The sequence below is a fragment of the Mustela nivalis genome, assembly GCF_964662115.1.
Source record: "Mustela nivalis genome assembly, chromosome: 5".
In the NCBI taxonomy this organism is placed as follows: Eukaryota; Metazoa; Chordata; class Mammalia; order Carnivora; family Mustelidae; genus Mustela; species Mustela nivalis.
This window is the reverse complement of record NC_139024.1, coordinates 84,527,472-84,553,871: the sequence shown is the minus strand read 5'-3', so window position 1 is coordinate 84,553,871 and position 26,400 is coordinate 84,527,472. Positions and strand designations below refer to the sequence as shown.

The 26,400-nt window shown below is 39.1% G+C and overlaps 1 protein-coding gene across 1 annotated transcript in view; it reads left to right on the top strand.

Annotated features, from left to right (window-relative positions):
• The window catches only part of BTBD9 (BTB domain containing 9), a 415,294-nt gene that overhangs the window by 60,541 nt on the left and 328,353 nt on the right, over nucleotides 1–26,400 (top strand). The window lies entirely within an intron of this gene.

Sequence of the window (26,400 nt, the reverse complement as noted above, 5' to 3'; positions counted from 1 at the left end):
ATATATGCATATATATATATATATATACACCTATAATTATATAGGTTTTATAGAATTTCAGAAGGTTTAAACCATCTTTTAAACTTTCTGAAATTCTATAAAACCTATACAATTAATGAATTTGGGAGGGGAAAGATAGTTAGAGGGGCCTGTAATTTTGCTGTTTTCTTTTTTTGGTTTTGTTTTGTTTTTCCTGTTGTAATTTTCCCCTTGGAAATTGCCCTCGGGTATTTCTTATCTTAAAGTCAAAAGAGCAAAGGCACAGAATGATTGGTTCATCTAGACCAGTGTGGCAAGAGGAGAAGAAAAGTGTATGGTGGGTGTAAACCAGGGACAATGTGGGTCTGGCCTCTTTACCCCCTCCTGTTCCTACCCTCATCTATGACCCCAGCTGACCTCCCACTGTGGCTGATTTGGAGCAGATGGGGTTGTCCCACGGCACTTAGTCTCTTGGTCAGAAGACACCCTTATATTATACTTAGTAAACTTACACTCTAACAGCATCAGGCTGAATTCTTACCTCCATCAAGGAACTCCACAAAACCTTTCAGCGTTCAGGTACAGTAAAGAATGTCGCTGACATTTTTTTTATTATGGGTATGGCTGGACAAAGTATTGTTACCCAGGGATCCTCGTGTGTGAAAATGAAGAAAATCAATTTCATTTCCCAAAAGTAAGACTAAAGTATTGCAGGTCTGGCAGTGGCTCTTTTATCAGAGGAGTTTTGAATGGATTAAAATGAGAGGAACAAGAAATTGAGTGAAGATTTTGTATCTCAGAGCTGCCTAGGGATTTTTTTTTAAGATTTTATTTATTTATTTGACACAGAGATCACAAGTAGGCAGAGAGGCAGGCAGAGAGAAAGGAAGGGAAGCAGGCTCCCCTCTGAGCAGAGAGCCCGATGTGGGACTCGATCCAGGACCCTGAGATCATGACCTAAGCTGAAAGCAGTGGCTTAACCCACTGAGCCACCCAGGCACCCTGCCTGGGGATATTTTGAGAGTAACACAGGGGCCCCATCTTGGAGGAGGAGATTGAGCCTGCATTGACTCACGTTACTATGATTGTAATGGATTAGAAAATAAGCAGCATAGCAACCAAAGCATCTAATGTGGACTGAAAGACTGTGTTTGCAATTTGAAACAAGAGGAACGTGGCTCCGAGAACAAATCACCATGAATATAAGACTAGCCATGACAGAATCTGTGAGCTTTACCCACTCAAAACCCCCTACCATATGGAGGGGGATGTGTGCCCTCCATCATGATCTCTGGCTTTTACAAACTATACATCCCCTTATTTATTAATGGGCAGTATTTATACTTCCCTTTTGTTATTTTGTCTCTACCATGTGGCCTTGCTTTTGTTGATGTAACTTTTGTGTCTTATAGAGGTCGGTGTATTGAAAATGCTCATTTTGGTTTTGGTACAACCAGTTCCCAACCCTGGTGGAGAAAATTAGAGCAAAGGTGATGTTAGAGATAGCGACAACAAGAAAAGGAAAGAGTCTTGATAGCCATATTAAGAAATAAAATTAAAGAGATTTATAACCACTTTAACATATATTATTACCTTCCTTTATAAACTCTGCCTTTTGTAAATGGTTGGGATTTTGGTAGTATTTAAAATGAACCTAAGAGTCTCAGTTGATTTTCCAAGGATGTCCTATACTTGGTGTTTCTTTTCTTTTTTTTAAAAGATTATTTATTTATTTATGTATTTATTAGAGAGAGAGTGTGAGCAGGGGGAAGGGGCAAAGGGAGAGGGAGAGAGAGTCTCAGGCAGACTCCATGCTGAGTGTAAACTCCAACACAGAGCTCGATCTCATGACCCTGAGATCATGACTTGAGCCAAAACCAAGCGTTGGTTGCCCCCCTGACCACCCAGGCTCCCCTATGCTTGGTGTTTTTTTTATCTTCGCAATCATTTATTGTCTGTCTAAACAATGTTCTAAATACACATTTTCCAGGGACTTCACTGGGCACATATACATTCTTTCTCTTTGCTTTATTTAGTTAATTTGTACATTTATATGTCACTTTTGTTTTTCAGTATCCTTTGAGTATTTGTCTTGCCTCTGATACTAAAATTACAACTTCTTGGAAATAAGGAGTAGAGATTGTGATCTTTTAGTATTCTTGGGTGGTACTCAGGCTATGATCTAGTATGTAGTAGGTGCTCTATAAATGTTAGCACAGGCTTCCTGGGGTCAAGGCACTGACTGTATAATGAGAAGAGATTGATTCAGCATTAATATGTGTATATATTCATTGGTACTTTTGATTCATGTATTTGTTAAAATGTGTATTCGTGCTAGAAAGGTCTCAGGTACCTCGTTTACAAAGGTAATTTCCTATATTTTCATGAGGAAGCTGAATTTTGAAGTTAATCCTGAAAGATATATCATGTATCGAGGAAAGATTACATCAAATGTATTCACAAGAGAAGAGTGACACTGTGAGTTGGGGAGTGTGAGATTACCTAGCTCTCTCTTGAGTCTTGGCTGGATTGCATGTACATTAGCACTGTGTTGTGAAAAAACAAAAAAACAAACAAAAGAAAACCCCATGGTCTATGGAGTTAGAGCTCTTCTCACTCTCTGGTTTCATTGAATCCTGGCCTGGTGATCTTAGTGAAATTGTGCCTCTCCAAGCCCTTGTTTCTACACCAGGAAAAACAGAAATAACACCGTTTAGAAGTCTGCCGCGGAGGTTTTAGATGACAGAGCGTGTGTACAAATGTTGAGTACAGTGCCTGGCCCAAAGTAGAGGCTCAGTCACTAGTGGTTTTTATTTTTATTGTTTTTTTGTTTTTATTATTTTAAATTTGTTGGTATTATTATTTTTTATTTTTTTCTAAATTTTGAGACTCTCCACTGACATTTGACCTTCAGAGAAAGAGTCATTCTTGCCATCGTCTTTGGCCATGGTGGCGCTCATTGTGAGGAAACTGTTACTGACCTCAGGAGCCTAGTCTCCCCGACACGTTTCCAGATTGCCAGTCAATACACAGCAGTCTGAAACATGCCTTAAACTGTACACTCCATCTTCATAACCTGGTAGTGATGTGTTCCCAACAGTTGTAATTTGTTAGAGTATTTTTTTTTTTATTGTAGCAAAATATACATGCGTGCAATTGGCTTTTTATATATCTGTAGAATGTAATTCAGTCTGCACTTCACCTCATTAAGGTAGTGGACGTTATCCAATGGCAATAGATAGGATAACACGCCAGGCTTCAAAACCAGAGTGATTGCTCCAGCTGTAATGGTCAATGAGCAGAAATGATCTGCTCTGTCTTCCTGGGTCCGGTTTAGGAATGCATTGGAGTTTAATTGGGGACTGCTCTATGTAGCCAAAAGCCTAGACTAATAACACACCCCGCTCAGTCCCCTCCTGGGGATGAAGAAAATGGACTTGTCCGTGTTAGTATAATCTTTCTTAAGCACTCAGAATCATGTTATGTCTTAGCAGCTTTCTCTTTCTTAGGAAAAGGCCATTTCAGCTTCACCTTTACATTGTCTTGTGTATCTAGGAAGCTCTCTTCAAGCCCTTCCTCTGCCTTCCACGGCTTTCCTGGATGCTGGAGCCCAAGGCTGAACAAAAAAATACTAATAGGGATTGGCAAATATGGAGTGCCCTGGGGGTGTTTTAAAACATTGTCTGGCTGCTACTCAACAGAGTGCTGGTAATTTGGCAGCCATATAATGTTACCGAAATAGGAGACTTGAAAACATGGGTGTGAGGGGTGGAGGTGGATTTTTGAGCCTGCAGGTGGCCGGTAGCTGGAATCAGAAAAGTAATTGTGGAGCAAAACCCCGGAGTTGAGGAAAGGAATCCCACCTGAAAGTGCAGCACTCAGGGTGTGCCTGTTGAGAGAGGAAGAAAAGAGTAGATAGCAGACACCTTTGCTGCAGGGGCTGGGCAGAGACAGCAGAGCAGTCACTGAAGACAGGGGACTGGAGGGATGGCCACTGTTCACACAAGACTAGATTTCTGCCTTTCCTTTTGTTTTTAACTAAACAAATGGAAATGTCTTGTTCTTGACATTTTTATTATCAAATTAGAATGTGAGACATTTTAAAATCTCAGTAAAGCTTGTTCTCTGGTAAGGTTGTATCCAGTTCCTACCAATAACACATGAAAACACTCTTTCTCTGAGCTGCTAACCAATGCAGGCTTGTCAACACTGCCAGTGTGAGCTATGATTTGTTAAACAAACAAACACACACATACACATACACACACAAAAAACCCTTATTTTAATTTAGATTTATCATCAATGAAGTATAGTATTGTTTAATAATGACCATTTGTTCTTTCTCATTTATGAAAAGCCAATTTCAGTCTTCTGCATATTTTTCTCCTGAGGCAATTATCTTTTTCTATCTTATCAGAACTTTATTTTGATATATTGATATACACACACTGAGATAGATACAGATATAGATATGCCATCGTTTTGCCTGTCATGTGTTGTGTAATTTGTTTTTAGTTTTTAATGTTTTACTGGTACTTTTTGCCATATGGAATTTTACTTTTTAAAAAATGTAGTCCAATCTCTTCATCTTTTTTTTTTTTTTTTTTTTAAATCTCTGGTTGTTTGCAATCATGTTTAGAAAGGTATTTCGCACTCCAGCGTGTTATAAGTTTTTTCTACTGTTTGTTATTTTTGTCTTTATATCTAGATGTGTAACTCAGCCAGAACATTTTGTGTGTGTGTTTTCAGGTAAGGTTAGTCAGTTGATGAAGACTATTTATTTAGTAATGTTCCTTATCACACAAATGTGAACAATCATATTTATCATATGCTAAATTCTAGCATATACTCTGTTTCACTGATTTCTTTGCCTATAGCTGGAAGTGTTTTAATTATTGTAGTTTCCCTTTCCTCCTTTTTTTTTTCTTTTCTTAGAATGAGATATTATAATGTGCCAAATGCATCATGGAGAAAAGAAAGGGTGTTATAAAGCATCTGCCAGCCTGTCTTCTGGTCTCAGTGGTCACATTAGAGGCCATAAATGATGATAAACATCTCACTAGCGTGGTTCTAGTCTCACGTACGACAAGAAATTTAGGCATGCTTCACCAGCTAAGGAAATAGATTTTTCTTCATGTATTCATCTGTTGTTCATTCATTCATCACTCACTCATCCAAAATAAGCTCCTACTCTGTGCTATACATTGTACTTGATACCTAGGCCACAACACCTGAAGAAGATTAACACGGCTTCTGCTGTCATGGAATCTGGGAGGAGCCAGTCTCAACAAGTAAGAAGAATGCATCAAGTCCTTTCAAGTGTGAAGATGGTGCTATGATAGGGACTGATGGGGGACCATGCGTGGGTCCTGCGATGGTGGATATTTTCAATAAGTGGTCTGGGAAGGCAAGAGAGGGGAGATGGTGTTTTTGACTGAGTGAAAGAAGTGCTATTTCCTGGTCATTGTTTTAGATATTTAGCCTTTCTTTGGTGTACATTGACTGTTATTCAAGAGTAATGGCTCTCCTGTAGGAGGCCTCATTAGATGACTACTAAAACTCTACTGTGTTTTGGTATAGGGCACTTTAATCTCTTTTATTGCTACCATACATTCCAGGTCCCTCCTCATCCCTGCCATCATTAGAGCAGTATAATTTTATTTATTTATTTTTTACCCATCTTCATTAGATTATAGTACTTACACAGTGCTGTAGATCTACAGGACATAAAACAGATGAGAAAATAAACATTGCTGTTTATGAAAGCATTCTTTGTCAACCTTATTCACATTGTACAATAGCTATGTGTCTCCTTTCTTTTCTCTCTTGTTCTCCCCTGCCCCCATAACCGGGCATTGATATATTTATTTACTTTTAAAGGAAGGCGCTTCTACATTATTCATTGGCTCACCAGGATGCTTTAGAATTGTAGCTAGAATTATGCTGAGCCTTTACTTTCTTTATGTGATTGGCGTCTTCAGAATTCAAGAAGTGCCTTATTCAGATGTAAAGGAAAAAGGAATAGTTTCACGTTAAAAAAGTAATCATTTTCGTTCATACTTAGTTTGAATTGTACCTCTGCCTACAACTTTGATGTCATGATTGAACTAGCATAGAGCAACCCTGCATTCGGAGGAACATTTTCTTCCAAGAGTGCAAAGCAAAATGTAGCCACATGGTGTCACTAAATCATAACAATTTTATTTGAGGCCAAAGAGAGGTTGAAGTTGCCTTTTTTTTTTTAAAATCAAACCATATTTATATATCAATTGTTCTGAAGTCTGTGATTTGTGAAATAACACGTGAAACTATTTGTACCATTTAAGCCTTTCAGCTCCCGGGAAGCATTAATTATGTCCGAAGCCTGGAGGTGTACATGCAGGTACTAGCTGGCTCCTGACTCCTCATCTACAAAGTGTAGCACATATATGGGCCTCTGTAATACAATTAGGCAGGTTCATACAAATAAGGGTTTTTTCCTTTTTAATTTAAATCTTCCTTTGGAATTTCAGACCAAACGGAAGAGGAACTCAAAGGGGATGAGCCACTACGTATTTATAAGGAATCAGGAACAGAAGAAAGGCAGAGGAGGAAAAGATAGGATTACAGGAGCTCAGGAGAGACAGGAAGGGGCCGGTCTAACATTGATTGAGCATTGTCTTCCACCAGACACATCATTACCTTGTGTGATCCTCACAATAGCTCCGTGAGGGAAATGCCACTAACCACCTAATTTTACAAACAAGGAAATTAAGCCTTAGAGAAGCTAAACGTGCAGGTCCCTCAGAGTGCACAGTTAGCATCCCAATCCTGCATTGCTTCTGCAGGATGTGAGGTAAAGCATCAGCTCTGGGGTGGTGCCGGAGGAGACTTGCAGCCCTGAAGGAGCTCTTGCTGCCTCTTGGGCCACAGCAGTTTCCCAGAATCCTGGCAGAGATACCCCAAGCAGAGTGGCCACAGCCTGCTATGCTGGCGCTGGGCACAGCTGCAGCTGCCCCAACTACCAGGCTGCTGGCCATGTGGATGGGGAGGGTGAGGACAAGGAGCAATTGGGAAGTTTGTACTTTTAAAATGCTCCAGAGGGAGTATAGCAATCCTTTATCTAGTTGTGTTTTGTCAGTTTGTCAATAGAGCTTTGAATTTTCCGGCCCTTTAGTTCCTAATAAGATCATTTTGGACTTTATTATTACATAGTGAGCCTGATGTTCTTAAGTCCTGATTTGTTTTGCTTCCACTGTATTTAGAAACATACTTTATATGTTATGAAGTTTCTCTTCATGAGCTCTCTTCACATCCTGAATTGCTGTTTTTCTTTTTTTAAGTTTAGAAATTTTCTATTTATTATTTCACCTACAATCCTCTTATTAGGCCAAAAAAAAAAAAAAAAAACAAAAACAAAAAAAACAAAAAGCCCGCTGTGTTTTATATTCAGTAAGACCTTTGAGACTCGGCTGTTTGTGCTTAAGTTATTCAATTGCATCCAGGCTTTTTTGTTTCATTTTGTTTAAAGGGTAATAACACGTTGAACTTTTGTGTGTGCAGTGGAGGAGTTGAAATATGAGAAAACAGAACAGAGTTGTCCTTTTCCTTTGCATTTTATTTTATAATTTTAGAATATAAATTAGTGTCTTTTAATAAGCCTATTGTATGAGATGATGTTAATAACACTAATGACCTGTTATTATTGCCACAAACAGCCGTTGTCTGTTTTTCATTCTGGAAGGGCAAGCACTATATTTGGTGCTGCTAATAGTTGCTTCCCAAGCAGTTAGGTCCAGGATCAAGTTCAGACAGCACCTCTCTGGGTGAGCATCAGAATCCTTTTTCTTATGCTTTCACTCTCCTCCGTGCTACTCTGTTATTTACAACATTTTGTCCTGTGGACATTGATTCAACAAACAAACATGGACTGAACACCTGCTATATTGCAGGCACTTAGGTTAGGTGTCAGGTGTAAAAGGATGAACAAGACACCCTCTGCTCCCCTTCTAGGGACTGATAAAGTAAGATATCGTTGGTGCAATAATAAAGGAATACATAGGTAATGCAGGAGTATGGCTGTGGGGGTTCCTACAGAAGAGAGGATTTGAAGTGAGTAATAAAGGACCAAGGGATTAAGCAGGCAAACAAAAGGAGAAAGGATGTCCTGTGTATGCAGGACACCTGCCCAGGGCAGAATCTGCACTGGACTTGGCCAAACCTGAGCTATTTTCTCAAAACTCTCCCATCATTGGTTCCTTCTTCTTCCCTAACTTCATCTTTGGTTCTTATTAAAAATGCCTTATTTTGTCTCACCAGTTGAAATCGGCCATTTACCACTTACCTTCCCATACCTCCCGAAGCTCTGAGACATGTACATGAATGACAATCCTCTTCTTTATATGACCTTGTAGAAGTGTTTCAGGTATCTGGGACTTGGTTTTATTTAAAGTTTTTTTTTGTTTGTTTTTTTTTAACTTCTTTCAACAAGATTAGAAGACTCCATGGGGAGAACTGTAAATTAGGTTAGTTTTCACAAATAATATTCAGAGAATAGTAAAAATTTGTAAGAAGCAGAGAAGAAGTTCCTGTTCTGGAGGCAGGATTTGAGTCAATGTATCTTTTACTTAGAAAAATAATGCATTTCCATAGGTACTTCGTCATTGAGTACATGCCACCGGTAAGGAAATTGACCTTAGTGTATCAGTTTTCCTATTTGAGATCTCCTTTTGGAACCTGTTTTTGTACTGCAGTTCTCCCAACATTTACTTAGGAACTTAGGAAATCCTGAACCAGGCAGCCAGAGTTTGCACTACTGAGCATGGGACTGTGGGTCTGTCAAGTAGAAAACAAGGGAGGAAATAGAATACAGAGCCATCTGGGACTCTGGGCTCCTTAATATGAGTGAGGGGCCTCCAGCATAGGTGAGCTATGGAACTGCGACTGGAAATGGTGGGACAGAGTTTCCAGGACTTCCTACACAGCTTCCAGAGTGAATCAGAAAATGCTATCAGTGGAGTAAATCTTCGTTGACTTTGTTTTTTTTTTTTAAAGATTTTATTTATTTATTTGACAGACAGAAACCACAAGTAGGCAGAGAAGCAGGCAGAGAGAGAGAGAGAGAGAGAGAGAGAGAGAGAGAGAGATGAGGAAGCAGGCTCCCTCTCTGCTGAGCAGAGAGCCCAATGCGGGGCTTGATCCCAGGACCCTGGAATCATGACCTGAGCCGAAGGCAGAGGCTTTAACCCACTGAGCCACCCAGGTGCCCCGACTTTGCTTTTTGAAAGATCAAGAAGAGGGAAAGACAGTTAGACCTCAGATCTTGGAGGTCAGAAAAGAGAAGTTAGACACAGATTTATTTGTGAAATATGTAGTCATTTCTGATCCTGTTTACTTTGGAAATGGTAATCTAAAGAAGATATTGGTGAAGTAGTTAATAATTGTCTCCATAGAGAGTTAGGTCTGTGTATATTAACATTTCACCCCACACGGCCTAGCAGTGATTGCTCTGACTTTTTAGCATTTATACTTAAATCACCCAGTTTAGCCATTAATTATATAATATATCTTGTGTGCCTCTCTAATTATTTTGTCATCCCTAGACCTTACTGTATATTCCTTTGGTAGTAGTTGCTCATCAGATATGTTGTTGAATCCCTCTAGCCCTCTAACATTCCTATGTGAAGGTGCCTGAATAATTGTTTTTCTGGAAAAATCCTTTTAACAGTGCTATTTTTTTCCTCCAGCATTAGAAGGAGACACTAGGAAATAAGATTTTGTAATATTTCTTTCCATGGAAAATATGCTCATAGAGGACTGGATGTACAAGTCCCATGGTTAATAAAACCATCAGAGCTTTCTCAGTGATCCTAATAAACGATACAAGTTCCCTAGATCTGGGTGCTTTCTGTGGATACAAGGTTGGCTCAGGGGAGAATGGACCAGAAGTGAAACCAGATTGCTTGTCTGCTGCCAGAAATTCTGGGCGGCATGCCAAACTTGGTTCACCTTCTAAAAATTCATCTCCCAATATGAAAATGGAGGGCTCGATTCCTGCAAGGAATGGTGGTAGCATGAACACTTGGACTTCCTTCAGCCCAGAGGACTTGATGTATGTGAGGAAAGGTGGAACCGATCGGGGTGGCCTGGCAGCTTTGACCCCATTTAAGAGCTGTAATATTTTCTTTAGCAGTCTTACTTCATTATGCCTCAAATTACAATTTCGTAAGTTCATAATTGTTCTTCCAAATAATGTGGGTCATATATACACATGAATATGTTCTGCCTGATAGGAAGCTGTAGGTTTAATTTCTAATAGTCCTAGAAATTCTCTGCACATTATGAAGCTATTAGGATGTAACAGCTGTTTTACTTCTTTCACCCTGCAAAAGAAATGTGATGCAGGCTAAAATGATCAGTAATTATGTATTTTGAAAGCTAAAGCTCCAGTTACAGAAAGAGCTAATTTACACATTAGATACTGATAAAACTACAGTATGCTATGAGTTTCAAAGTTAGCGTTATCTCTTGCCTAAGACTATGAAAGAGAATCTGTGCCAAAAGACATTTTCCCTCTTTGAAATCCTCTTTTGCATTGCCTATTGTAATTTTGAAGTTGCAAATCAACAGTAATGAAGAACTGCTTGATATTTTTCTAAGGAAAAAAATTAGAAGGAATGTGAGAGGGAGTAGGATTTAGAAGGATTTTATTTTATTTCTGTTGATCAGTGCCTGCCATCTGCCTTCCATTTAATGTTGTAGAAGCATGCATGCGTTTCTCAGTTCTGAACAGATGATGTGCATGGTTTGTTGAGATATATGTGTATTCTGGATATGTGTGTGTGTATATATACCTACAGTGCTTAAAATCACACTTAAAGTGTAAAACAGATAATGAGTCTCCATTTTGGGCTAATTTGCATATTCGGCTCTTGTACACAAAACAAAAGACTACAATGACACTGATTTTCTTTTCTACTTTAGAATCAGCACTAACCAGCTGTCAACAGATATTTTGATTAAACACTTTCCTTTATTGGGGAACTTTGGGGCACATTCTTTGTATAAACATATTGTTTTCTTTGATTTCAAGGGACGTATTTTCAATATGATTCATGGATGCATCACACCGGTAAGCTGTCATGCACAAAAAATATATTTTTCTCTGTAAACTTCCTTTTTACCATTGATTTCTCTAGGGCAAAAATGTCGCTCAGAACAGAATATTCCAACTCAGGTTATTTGCCTGAAATAAAGGTGGTAAATAAATGTGTAAGCCTGCTTTAAGTAAACTGAAAAATTTAAAGCACAGATTCCGTAAACTAGACTTTTCCAAGAGATTTTTAAGGGAAATCTAATAGTTCCTCTAATACATTTAAAATATGATTTGAGGATAGACAATTTGTTAATATTTTGACAAATATACATTTAGTCTTTCTTCCATGTTTAATCATATATAAGTGTTTTATTTATAAAAGTGGTATTATGGAGTATATACTATTTTGAAACCTTGCACATATATATTTATATTCTCTGTGACTATTGTTCCATGTCAGTCCGTAAACATTTGCTTTATCCTTTTGAATAGCACAATATTCTGAATGTGCTGTTGTTTACCTAATAGTGCCCTACTGAGGGATTTAGGATGTTTTTAGTTTTACTATTACAGAACACTACAGTCTTTGCATACTTATGTGATTATCTCTTCACCTGGGCAGAGTTAAAGGATATGATCATAAAATGCTAAACTATTGGTAAATGCTATCCAAAAGCATTATACCAGTTTATTCCTACCAGGAGTCTATGATAGTACCTATTTCTCCCTGTCCTTATCAACAATGAGCATTATCATTGTTTCTAATCTTTTGTCAAGCTGATAAGCAAACTGGTCTCTCATTTGTTTTATTGTACAGATTCTTTATCATTTGCTAAATTAAACAATTGTGCATCTGTTTGTTGATAAGCACCCGTATTTTCATCGAAAAGATGAAATTTGAGTCAGCCTAAAAGAATGAATTGAGTTTTGATTGGGTAGTCTTAGAGGGCTTTTTCTGTGATGTCATCTAGGAAAGTGATCCTCAACTGGGGGCAATTTTGTCCTGTCCCCCCCGCCCCAAGGGACATTTGGCAACGTCCAGGAACATCTTTGGTAGCCACAGTTGAGGGGCAGGGTGCTACTGGCATCTAGGGGTAAGAGGGGTGCTTCTAAATATCCTGCAGTGTACAGCACAGCCTTCTATGACAAAGCATTATCCAACTCAAAATGTCAACAGTGCTAAGGATGAGAAGCCCTGATTGGAAAAGGTTGTGATAATTCCACACGTGAAGGGGGCTTGAATAAGATGTCTTTGTTTAAATGGAGAAAGAGCATAGCTGTGAAAGACATTCAAAGGAAAAACCAGTCAAAGCTAACGACTAGTTGAATATGGAATAATAATGATAAAAAGTTGAGGCAAAGAGAACTTCAAAGTTTGGAACCTAGGTGGCCAGGAGGTGGACATTGGTGGACAGAAGTTATGAGGGAGCCAGTGTGAGCTAGTTGTAGAATTAGTAGTTAGGAAACAAATAGTGACACTCTTGCTATTTCATCTGCTCTGCTTTTATATAGTGAGTTTTTTATTTTATGTGTGGTGCCAGGATTGTGTTGGGTTTTGGATTACAAAATCTCTAACTGGTATCAAACATTTGATCTCAAGCAATTTCCTCTTTTGGAAATGTTCTACTTTCATCTCTAGCAACTGAAATCTGGTCCATTTATGTAGTAAGCTGAAGTGCCATTTCCTCTAGGAAATCTTCCCTAATCTCCCCAAATGAAATAAAAGTATGTTTTCCTCATTTATTCAACAGATAGTTATTAAGTGCCTGCTATATGACAGGCACCGTGCTAGATAGTAGAGCTCCAGTGGAGAGCCTTAAACACACATCCCTGCCCTTGTGGAGTTTACAGCTTAGCAGGAGAGTCAGATATTAAACAAAATAATTACAAGTAAAGGGAGCTGTGATAAAGGCAAAGAAGGAAGACATAAGTGAGCATTGGAAGTATAGCAGAGGAACACAGTTTCAGCTGGGTGAGTCAGGGGAGGTCCTTTAAGGAAAGTGCTATTTAAGTAGGGACCTTCCTGATGATTAGCAGTAAAGTAGGCAAAGCAAAAGCCAGGGAATTGGGAAAGAGTTTGGAGCAAGGACAGGAAAGCTTTGAGGGAGAAGAGATGGCCTGTTTAAGGGCATGAAAATAAGTCATTGTGGCTGGAGAGTGGTGGTGAGGTAGAGAGGAAGAGGTAGGTGGTGGCCAGGTTGTTTGGGACTGGCAGAGCCATGTAAAGGAGTTTGTGGTCTAGCCAATGTGTAGTCCCAGGGGAGGGGATTAAGCAAGGATGTGACGTGATCTGTTATTTGAAATTTTTTGAAGACCTGCTTTGTGGGAAGTAGGTTGACTTGGTGGGAGATGAGTTGGGAGGCCTTTGCTATAGTTTAGGAGAGGTGTGGTGGTTGCTTATGTAAGGAAGGTGGCAGGGAAGGTAGGAAGAAGTGGATGGATTTGAGATGTGTTCTTTAGATTGTGAGACTTCCAATAAGTGTTGTTCCATATACAGGGTAGGAGCTGAAAAAGGAGGTCCAGGTTGGAAGTAAGAAATTTAAGAGTAGTTGTGTTAGAGCATGGTATTTGAAGCCATGGGAGTTTATTAGCTTCAGAAGAGAGTGCAGGAGGTGAAAAGAGGACCTAGAACTGAGTCCGAGTGCTCCAGAACCTGATCAAATGGGAAAGAAGATGCCAACAAAGGAAATGGGGAAGGAGTAGCCAACAGGAGAAGTACAAGCAGGAAAGTGTGGCTTCAGGAAGGAGGGACAGGTCAAGATGCCAGATGACCCTGAGAGATCAAGTAGATGAGGAAGGAAGAGGATCCCTCGGCCTTAACAACATGGAGTATACCGTACACCCCTTACCATCCTGTACCACATAGCTGACGTGGTGGGTGTGGAAGCCAGGTTAGAGCTGGTTAAAGAAATTTATAATGGATCATGAGATGTAAAGTGCATATACTCACTGAGGGGGCAGGCTCTCCTCTTGGTGAAACCCATTCAAAGAAAATGTGTATGTGAGGATGCTGATTGCAGCACTCTTTGTAGGCATCAAAAAACCATAAACTGCAAGAAGATTTAACAATTTTAAATATCTATGCCCCCAACGTGGGAGCAGCCAACTATATAAACCAATTAATAACAAAATCAAAGAAACACATCAACAATAATACAATAATAGTAGGGGACTTTAACACTCCCCTCACTGAAATGGACAGATCATCCAAGCAAAAGATCAGCAAGGAAATAAAGGCCTTAAACGACACACTGGACCAGATGGACATCACAGATATATTCAGAACATTTCATCCCAAAGCAACAGAATACACATTCGTCTCTAGTGCACATGGAACATTCTCCAGAATAGATCACATCCTCGGTCCTAAATCAGGACTCAACCGGTATCAAAAGATTGGGATCATTCCCTGCATATTTTCAGACCACAATGCTCTAAAGCTAGAACTCAACCACAAAAGGAAGTTTGAAAAGAACCCCAAAACATGGAAACTAAACAGCATCCTTCTAAAGAATGAATGGGTCAACCGGGAAATTAAGAAGAATTGAAAAAAATCATGGAAACAAATGATAATGAAAATACAACGGTTCAAAATCTGTGGGACACAACAAAGGCAGTCCTGAGAGGAAAATATATAGTGGTACAAGCCTTTCTCAAGAAACAAGAAAGGTCTCAGGTACACAACCTAACCCTACACCTAAAGGAGCTGCAGAAAGAACAAGAAAGAAACCTTAAGCCCAGCAGGAGAAGAGAAATCATAAAGATCAGAGCAGAAATCAATGAAATAGAAACCAAAAAAACAATAGAACAAATCAATGAAACTAGGAGGTGGTTCTTTGAAAGAATTAATAAAATTGATAAACCCCTGGCCCGACTTATCAAAAAGAAAAGAGAAAGGACCCAAATAAATAAAATCATGAATGAAAGAGGAGAGATCACAACTAACACCAAAGAAATACAAACTATTATAAGAACGTACTATGAGCAACTCTACGCCAATAAATTTGACAATCTGGAAGAAATGGATGCATTCCTAGAAACATATAAACTACCACAACTGAACCAGGAAGAAATAGAAAGCCTGAACAGACCCATGACCAGTAAGGAGATTGAAACAGTCATTAAAAATCTCCAAACAGGGGCGCCTGGGTGGCTCAGTGGGTTAAGCCGCTGCCTTCGGCTCAGGTCATGATCTCAGGGTCCTGGGATCGAGCCCCGCATCGGGCTCTCTGCTTAGCCGGGAGCCTGCTTCCTTCTCTCTCTCTCTGCCTGCCTCTCTGCCTGCTTGTGATCTCTCTCTGTCAAATAAATAAATAAAATCTTTAAAAAAAAAAATCTCCAAACAAACAAAAGCCCAGGGCCAGACGGCTTCCCGGGGGAATTCTACCAAACATTTAAAGAAGAACTAATTCCTATTCTTCTGAAACTGTTCCAAAAAGTAGAAATGGAAGGAAAACTTCCAAACTCATTTTATGAGGCCAGCATCACCTTGATCCCAAAACCAGACAAGGATCCCATCAAAAAAGAGAGCTATAGACCAATATCCTTGATGAACACAGATGCGAAAATACTCAACAAAATACTAGCCAATAGGATTCAACAGTACATGAAAAGGATTATTCACCACGACCAAGTGGGATTTATTCCAGGGCTGCAAGGTTGGTTCAACATCCGCAAATCAGTCAATGTGATACAACACATCAATAAAAGAAAGAACAAGAAACATATGATACTCTCAATAGATGCTGAGAAAGCATTTGACAAAGTACAGCATCCCTTCCTGATCAAAACTCTTCAAAGTGTAGGGATAGAGGGCACATACCTCAATATCATCAAAGCCATCTATGAAAACCCCACCGCAAATATCATTCTCAATGGAGAAAAACTGAAAGCTTTTCCGCTAAGGTCAGGAACACGGCAGGGATATCCATTATCGCCACTATTCAACATAGTAGTAGAGGTCCTAGCCTCAGCAATCAGACAACAAAAGGAAATTAAAGGCATCGAAATCGGCAAAGAAGAAGTCAAATTATCACTCTTCGCAGATGATATGATACTATATGTGGAAAACCCAAAAGACTCCACTCCAAAACTGCTAGAACTTATACAGGAATTCAGTAAAGTGTCAGGATATAAAATCAATCCACAGAAATCAGTTGCATTTCTCTACACCAACAGCAAGACAGAAGAAAGAGAAATTAAGGAGTCCATCCCATTTACAATTGCACCCCAAACCATAAGATACCTAGGAATAAACCTAACCAAAGAGGCACAGAATCTATACTCAGAAAACTATAAAGTACTCATGAAAGAAATTGAGGAATACACAAAGAAATGGAAAAATGTTCCATGCTCCTGGATTGGAAGAATAAATATTGTGAAAATGTCTCTGCTACCTAAAGCAATCTACACATTTAATGCAATTCCTATCAAAGTACCATCCATCTTTTCCAAAGAAATGGAACAAATAATTCTAAAATTTATATGGAACCAGAAAAGACCTCAAATAGCCAAAGGGATATTGAAAAAGAAAGCCAAAGTTGGTGGCATCACAATTCCGGACTTCAAGCTCTATTACAAAGCTGTCATCATCAAGACAGCATGGTACTGGCACAAAAACAGACACATAGATCAATGGAACAGAATAGAGAGCCCAGAAATAGACCCTCAACTCTACAGTCAACTAATCTTCGACAAAGCAGGAAAGAATGTCCAATGGAAAAAAGACAGCCTCTTCAATAAATGGTGCTGGGAAAATTGGACAGCCACATGCAGAAAAATGAAATTGGACCATTTCCTTACACCACACATGAAAAGAGACTCAAAATGGATGAAGGACCTCAATGTGCGAAAGGAATCCATCAAAATCCTTGAGGAGAACACACACAGCAACATCTTCCTAGGAACAACGCCAAAGGCAAGGGAAGCAAGGGCAAAAATGAACTATTGGGATTTCATCAAGATCAAAAGCTTTAGCACAGCAAAGGAAACAGTTAACAAAATCAAAAGACAGCTGACAAAATGGGAGAAGATATTTGCAAACGACATATCAGATAAAGGACTAGTGTCCAGAATCTATAAAGAACTTAGCAAACTCAACACCTAAACAACAAATAATCCAATCAAGAAATGGGCAGAGGACATGAACAGACATTTCTGCAAAGAAGACATCCAGATGGCCAACAGACACATGAAAAAGTGCTCCATATCACTCGGCATCAGGGAAATACAAATCAAAACCACAATGAGATATCACCTCACACCAGTCAGAATGGCTAAAATCAACAAGTCAGGAAATGACAGATGCTGGCGAGGATGTGGAGAAAGGGGAACCCTCCTACACTGTTGGTGGGAATGCAAGCTGGTGCAGCCACTCTGGAAAACAGCATGGAGGTTCCTCAAAATGTTGAAAATAGAACTGCCCTATGACCCAGCAATTGCACTATTGGGTATTTACCCTAAAGATACAAACGTAGTGATCCAAAGGGGCACATGCACCCGAATGTTTATAGCAGCAATGTCCACAATAGCCAAACTATGGAAAGAACCTAGATGTCCATCAACAGATGAGTGGATAAAGAAGAGGTGGTATATATACACAATGGAATACTATGCAGCCATCAAAAGAAATGAAATCTTGCCATTTGCGACAACATGGATGGAACTAGAGCGTATCATGCTTAGCGAAATAAGTCAAGCAGAGAAAGACAACTATCATATGATCTCCCTGATATGAGGAAGTGGTGATGCAACATGGGGGCTTAAGTGGGTAGGAGAAGAATCAATGAAACAAGATGGGATTGGGAGGGAGACAAACCATAAGTGACTCTTAATCTTACAAAACAAACTGAGGGTTGCTGGGGGGAGGGGGTTTGGGAGAAGGGGGTGGGATTATGGACATTGGGGAGGGTATGTGCTTTGGTGAGTGCTGTGAAGTGTGTAAACCTGGTGATTCACAGAGCTGTACCCCTGGGGATAAAAATATATGTTTATAAAAAATAAAAAATTAAAAAAAAACCCATAAACTGCCAAAATGCCCATCAAGAAGGGAATTCATGTAAATTAAAAAGAATTAATTGTATCTACATGAATTTACCTAGAAGGATTTCCATAAAAATTGTTAGATGAAAAGCGCATGATGCAGATCCTGTGTTAATTATGATGCTTCTTTTATCAACAAGCAAACTACCTTAAATGTGTATATAAATGTCTGTATGGATTTATAGGAGCATAGAGAATGGTGTGGAAGGTACAAATTGAACTTCAATATTGATTACTTAAGGAAAATAAAGATGGGGTAAGGAAAGTAGATAGTGTTCAATTTTTATTTACTTTCTGTTACGCTTGCCGTAACATCATTTTTTAAATTAAAAAGATTTGTACTTAAAAAGCTCTGGCATGTGGGCAAATGGAGAAAGAAAGAATGGATGATTCTTTTGAGAAACTTGGCTCTGAAGGTTTATAAAGAGACAGGATGGAAGGTAGAGATGGATGTGCTTTAAGGATGAGAGGTACAAAGGCATGTTAAATACTGAATGAAAGGATCCAGGAGAGAGAGATTGAGGAGGGAGAGAGAAAGCCAGTGCATTGAGAGATACCTTCATTTTGCATGGCAGGAAGAAGGAAAGAGAGGACAAATCTAGTCCCTGGCTGTAAGTACCAGTGTGATGGGTTCTGTTCCTTTGGGACCTATGGAATCCACACCAGCTGTGGCGTGAAAGGGGCGTTGGAGGTTTAAGTAGAGTGGAGAAAGGCAGAATATGTATAGTTGTTGCAGACCCTGGGTGACTGACTCTGTTTGAATCTATTTGACTGTTTCTTTGAGACTGGTAAGTAGTGCCTGTAAGATCTGTCGGTAATGATTGCACCTGCCTTATCTGGTTGTCTTTGGTGACATACTGTTGGTCAGGTTCATGTTCAGAAAAATAGGTGGATGAGGCATGGGTGGGGAGTTCGCTAGTCCAGTCTGATAGCTGGTGGTGGGGCAGGAAAGGAGCGGGGATTTATAGAGACTCAGGAAGAAAAGTCTAGAGGTTATTGCTGCTGGAAGAGGGATGATAATTGCTCACTTTCAGGTATTTTTTTCTATTTCATTTTTGTTTTATGTGCCCCCCTACCCCGCCTTGACCAGTGCTGTCATTTTTCAGTGCTTGTAAAGAACCACTCTTTTTTGACCTGTTTGTTAACTGTGAAGAAGATGTTAGCTTGTTTCCTGGCTTTCTTAGAGCTCTTTAAAACAGATCCTGGAGCTTATCTTCAAATATAAAACTTAGGTAAACCTATGTGTGCAACCCAATTCTGGAAAGAAAACAAACTAAGAAAAAGTGTAGGTTTAATTGAAACTGAAAATACGGCCTTGATGGTACTTGTCACCATGGCCTGTGTCATACCTAGAAGGGCACGGCAGTGTTTGCAAACTTTTCCATTGCTTGGTCAACTGAGAGATTATTGTGAACATTGTCTTTGAACAGTACTCGTTATTTGACCATTAGCCCCTGGTTTTATCAGTTTCTTATTTATGTTGTCATCTTAGAGAAGACATGACCAATAGATATGACATCTTTGGAACAGACCTTTGGAATGGATTTTATTGCTGTCATGATGTATTTTAAAATATACCTTATGGAATGTGGGTGCGAAGGACTCTGACTCACATATTGATCTCTAGAGGTTTGGGGTTTGTTTTGTGTGTGTGTATTTTTTTAATATAAATTATTGATATCTTATTTTAAAAATGACATTATATTTGGTGTGTTAATAAGGATGGATGCCTTCTGAGTACTCTGTGCTTTTATATAAATTACTTTTTCAATTCTTAAAATAATTCTTGAAGATAGATTTGGTTATTTTCACTTTAGAAACCCTCGGAGGGGGCACCTGGGTGGCTCAGTGGGTTAAGCCGCTGCCTTCGGCTCAGGTCATGATCCCCGGGTCCTGGGATCGAGTCCCGCATCGGGCTCTCTGCTCAGCAGGGAGCCTGCTTCCTCCTCTCTCTTTCTGCCTGCCTCTCTGCCTACTTGTGATCTCTCTCTGTCAAATAAATAAATAAAATCTTAAAGAAAAAAAAAAAAAAAAGAAACCCTCGGAAAGGCTCAGCCTTGCCTAGGGTCTCACAGCCAGAAAGATCTAAGTGAGGTGTTGTACAGTGTCACTGAGAGAGAATCCGCTCACTTATCTAAATAAGTTCTTATTTGTAAGGCTTAGCAGATATGTGCTTGGGTCTGACACCTCATTTTTGGGAGGGAGGAGCTTTATTTTATAAGACTGGCTTTATCAAGGAGTTCTGACAAATTCCACATAGTGATAGCAGAGCACCTTGTTTTATATATAGGTAGAGCCTCATCAGAGACTTCTGTTGCCATATCCTAGAAGAAGGAGGTATTTATCCAGCTAAGCCATGGCTTATAACACAGGTACTGCCCACAATTTTCTAGACACTTTTAAGTATTTCATTTGGTCTTGGCTGGGAGCTGAGCAACCCTTGCATTTCACACATGGGAGAAGTGGGACTTGGAGATCACAATGAGTTTGCCATCACACAGCTGGAATACAACATCTGGGATTGAGGACCAGGTCTGTTTGACTCTCAAGGTCTTTTTTAACACACAGTGCTGTCTTTCCCATCTCTGTTTCCCATCTCTGTTTATCATCTTGTGGCATTGTCTTTCTTTTCTTATGAGGCATCAAAGATAAAAAATTTTTGTTTAATTTTGGACTTCAGGATTCTGAAGTAATAGCTTTTCCTGCAGGGCGCGCACACACACACACACACACACACACACACACACTCACACACTCACTCTATAGAATACGGATAATATCCATATGCTACATATTTTTTAATCTTTTTTTATTTTTAAGATTTTATTTATTTATTTGACAGAGAGAGATCGCAAGTAGGCAGAAAGGCAGGCAGAGAGAGAGGAGGAAGCAGGCTCCCTGCTGAGCAGAGAGCCCGATGCGGGACTCGATCCCAGGACCCTGAGATCATGACCTGAGCCGAAGGCAGCGGCTTAACCCACTGAGCCACCCAGGCACCCCTTTTTTAATCTTTTTAAAGCACTTAGTAGCCTCAGTAGATCCAGATTCTTACAGCTGCCAGATATACATTTGGATGCTTAAATTAATAAGTCAAGATTTTAATTTTGCTGCTGTGATTAGTGAACAATGCCAGAATAAAATCATTTCCGTTATCAAAGAGTAGGATGCATACTAGGTATCATTTTATTCAGTCTATTTATACAGTGATGATAGGGCATGCAGACAGGTAGTATTAAAATGTAAAATGTGAGGGCGCCTGGGTGGCTCAGTGGGTTAAGCCGCTGCCTTTGGCTCAGGTCATGATCTCAGGGTCCTGGGATCAAGTTCCACATCGGGCTCTCTGCTCAGCAGGGAGCCTGCTTCCCTCTCTCAGTCTCTCTCTGCCTGCCTCTCTGCCTACTTGTGATCTCTGTCTGTCAAATAAATAAATAAAATCTTAAAAAAAAAAACTTAAAAAAAATGTAAAATGTGAGGGGATGTTTCTCGGATTTACTTGTAGTCTTCTGAGAAAGTTTTCTAGTTCCCAAAGACAAAAGCATTTCTATGCTGACTGTGGCCTTTCATATATGGCTCCCCTTGTTATCTGAATACATTATCCCATGCCTTGCAGTCACAAAGGTTGCATAGGGAAACAGAAGTCATCATAATATAAAAATGTGCACTGATGAACTGTCCACGTGTAAAATTAATTCCCATTCAAACATTCATCGCTGATGAATACTATCCCTGCCCACCCTGTTAGTTACAGTGTTTCACTGATTGTTTGGAAGATGTAAAACCATTGTCCTCAATTGCCGAGTCAAATGGCAGATTTTGCAAAAATTCAAGAAATAAAGATTTAATGAAATTAAGAAAAATAATGTTGAAGAGCCACCAGATTTGCATGCAAAGGCATTGGCAAATGGTATCTGGCAATGTTAGACCAGCGAGTTACTGATGAAGAGAAAAATCCAAAATACTGATATGGTAGGCATTTTAAGAGAATGATCCTACAAAAAAATTAAAGGAGATTTAGGGATGTCTTTATTTTTTGAAGAATCTGTCATTATAACTGTGCTGGGAGAGTTAGTGAGGAAATGTTAGAAGAACTGTACCTAATGGTATTAAACAACTGTTTATTACTACTACTATTTGGGTCAGCACAGAGTTGCATTTATTATTTAAATTTTCTTAAATAGAAGATAAAATATGCTTATATTTGATCTCACATATTTTTAACTTAATGAAACCCCTTTATCCCCTCCAACTGTGAAATTTTGGTCCCTGTTTTAAGTGAATTGACTTTAAATGTCCTTTTTCGTGTAACTGTTGACCTCAAATCATGAGAAGCTCCCATAATGAGTTACATACTTATCTTTATGTTTCTGTATGCTCTTCCTCTCCAGTAATGCTGGTAATGAGCAGCCACAACAAACACTGGTGTAGCGAGTTAGAGATGGGGGTGATTCATCATGAGTCACATTGTCTTGTAACCAGTGAGGCAAAGAAACAGAAGCCTGAGGAGCAGCAGTCTCTTCTACAAGAATGGCTCACCAACAGATTCCACTTCTGTGCTGGAGAAAGGGCTTCAGGTTGCTCATTAAATCAAAAGGCATTACCTAAATAAAGATTTCCAGTGTGGGGGTGGTTGAGGGGAATCTTTAGTATTGTTTTTAAGTCTTTGTTTTTCTCCAGTAACATTGCTCATAGCTTTAATGTTACTCGGATGTGGACATGAATACATCTTGGAACTTCCTAATCCATTTGAAAAGAAAAACGTGTCTATAACTTTACCAGCCTTAATTTGGCCCATTGATAGACTTGGCAGGCTCCGAGGAAATAGCAAGAATGGAGCTGAATGGACCCTGCTGGCTGCTTTCACTACAGCCAAGGCTCTGGCTGCCCATTATTTCTGGAAATAACGTTCCTTTTAGGATTTTTTTTTTAAGACTTGGAGGCTGTGGAATACCCCAAGGTGGTGGCCATGGCAGTGAATTCAGTATTTTCTGGGTTTTGAATTATGTGCAAAGAACATGTATCAGTTGAAAGTAGACTGCATAGTTGATTTTCCAGTAACTTCCAACAACATACAAGCCCTGTTCTAAGCAAAACCAGAAGATTTTTTTTGAGTCCTGCAAAGTAATGTGTACCTTAAAGCCATTCTCCGAGTGGAGCTCATTCATAATGACCCCCATTTACATTCATGCTTCCTTTGAATATTTATCTGTGCAATTTAAGTAGCAACACGTTAGTTAAGTGCTTGATTTAAAGTAGCTGGCATTTCAATTTATTTTTCTTTATTGGAAAAGTTCATCCCTTTGAGAGGGGTTGAATTAGTCATTGTGTGGTTTAGATAAGTCCCTTGATCTGGGGACAGAACATTTGCAGGATTTGTGGAATTGTCTATGGTACCTATGTGAGGGACATGTCATGAATCTCTTAATAGTTGTGAGATTGCTTTTCACTGAAAAGTATGACATGTGTGATTGGCTCCTTCTCTTCCATTTTATGGCAAATCATGTAGCTCATATATCATGTTAACCATAAATCTTAATTTATATTTGTCCAAGGATTTTACTCTGAGATTCACCTTAGAGCTGAAAAGGTTCAATACCATATGGTTTCTTTTTATTAGTGTGATTAAGAATGTATTTTCATCAAAGTATACCATCTGTTTGTTTTAAGAAGAATACAGGTAAATAAATACAGGTAAAGAATACAGGTAAATACAGGTAAAAAAAATGATATGTCTACTTCATTTTTTTCCTTTTAACCTCCATCCAATTAGCTAATCAGTAGAAATCTCTTAGATTATTTAGAAACTATTTTAGAAATTTAAAAAGGTATGTATTGAAGGGAAAGCTTCTTCAGAGAAGGTTTCAGCCATCTTTTTGTCCCACATACGCCTTGCATTATGTTACGTACATAGTAAAATTTTAGAAATTGTAGTGAAGTGATCTATAACTATGTTATTTTCTGTTATATTATAAAACTACAGAAATGTGTTATCAGGTTGGAATTACATTTGGCTGACTGAAGAACTGATGGTTTCTTGTTACTGATGCAGTGCTTGGCCCATAGTTGGCATTCAATGACTGCTTCTTGACTTAGCTAATAAATTAATTGATTTATTGATAGATTCTTGGGGTAATTTAGTCTGGCGACTAGATGAGGTTTAAGAAGAGTCGTATAACTTTTCTTATGATACTGTGTTTTAATAATCTTGTAAGAACAGAATTTGCTAATAAAATTCCCTTTGTAATAAGTTTGCAGTATTTATAAGAGTATGAAATAGTCTCAAAAACATAATTACTTTTTTTCTTATATTTACTATCTAAACCTCTATCGAGTTTTGAGTTTTTTTGTTGTCATTATTTCCATTGAAGCTGATAGGTAATATTCTTGCTGCTTAGATCTCCATGTTTTTAAATGAGCTTTTAAGGGTCCAGTTTAATAAATGTGTAACCCAGGAGTCACTTAGTGTCTTTGCCTCCATGCAGTCTGGGTAAGAGTGCCCCACGCCCCCAACTCCTTGGTCTTGGACAATCCAAAACTTTCCCCTAAGATATCTGAAAAATCCCAGGACTTAACATCTTTACAGCTTCTCTGCCTTGGTCTCCTTTCTCCTTATGTGCTAAATTTGTGCTGTATCAAGTGGCTCAGATGTGATTCTCAGCAGTTCCCAGTTCTTCCAGAAAAGCCCTTTCCAACAGAAGCATTTGTGACCCATGTAGACTGTTCTGAGGCTTTCTCTGGGAGAGATAAGGAAAGGTTTAACATCATCCATCCCATTATTAGTGCCTTAAAAAATCCAAATTAGACATTAGTTTTCATTTACTCATTGAGAAGTATGTAATGACTGAGGCACTGTGCTAGGCACTTCGTAGTCAGGGATGTACTACAAGTAGGCAGGTCCCTACTTTCATGGAGCTTCTAGACCAGCAAGAGAGCTTGGTCACCAAGCAGGCACATAGATGAATGTAAAATTCTAACAGTGGTAAGTGCAGTGCAAAAGAAGGACACAGTACTTGAGGACATTTAGTGGAGATGGGGTGAGTGGAGAGTTAAGGAATTACCTGGCCAAGGAGGGCATGGGGATGGAGGAATGGAGTCTCTTTCTCACATCCTATTACCTGCATTTTCTCCTTGGGTGCTTCTGTCTCTCAGTGCCCAATCTTGTTGGCTGCCTTCTCCTCCAGGATTTTCCCTCAGAACTTCCAAGGTCTTCTCTCTCTTTAGAGCACTTCTGCTGTGTTCAGGTCTCTTTTTATAAAACACTCCATGTCCCTGCCAAGGTTTCACCCCTAGATCAAGGGAATTGTTTCACACACATTGGCAACATCATTCATTCATTTTTTTTCATTCACTTAGTCAACCAGTATTTATTGCACACTTGTTCTCTGCAGTTTGCCTTTGAGGAGCCAGAGATATGACCCTCAGGGAGGTCACAGTCCAGTGCAGGGAGCATTCAGGTAAACCTCCTTACAAGACAGTTGGGCTTAAGAGAAGCAAAAATACTCTTTTGTCACATATGAAGCAGTTACTTATCCATATCAGGGATATATCAGAATGAAACTGAAAAGCTGTGCCTTTCAACCTAAAATAAAATGTATAATTTTGAAAGTTGTATATGTCTTAATCTTTCATACTATCAAATCACCAAATTAAGTACGATGTAAATCTTTTAAAATTTATTTATGTACAAATGTAATTATTTTATTTTTATTTTTATTTTAAGATTTATTTATTTATTTGACAGAGAGAGATCACAAGTAGGCAGAGAGGCAGGCAGAGAGAGAGAGGAGGAAGCAGGCTCCCTGCTGAGCAGAGAGCCCGATGCGGGGCTCGATCCCAGGACCCTGAGATCATGACCTGAGCCGAAGGCAGCGGCTTAACCCACTGAGCCACCCAGGCGCCCCAAATGTAATTATTTTAAAGTAGACTTGCCTGTTGTAGTTCCATCATTTTTGCCCAATTGAGTCCTAAAGGAAATAATGTAAGGCATGTGGAAGATTTTTGAATAATTGGGAGAGTTTTTTATATTCCTGTTTTCTGTGAGTATATACGTTAGTAAATTCTCATTTTGCTTGGTATTATATATTTTTTAAAGACAGGTAGGCTGTATTAAAATTATTAACTTCCTTTAACTGAAAGGCATACTTCTTTGGTAAGCCTAATGAACTTTCCTAGGGGGATCATTTGGTATGAGTGGTGGGGAGGGGTAAACCCCTATAGCAGAAAAATTGACACTTAGAAGACTAAACCAGTAAACATTATATTTTGTTGAATGTTTTCCATATACCCAGTATTAAGAGCAGTCTAGAAAA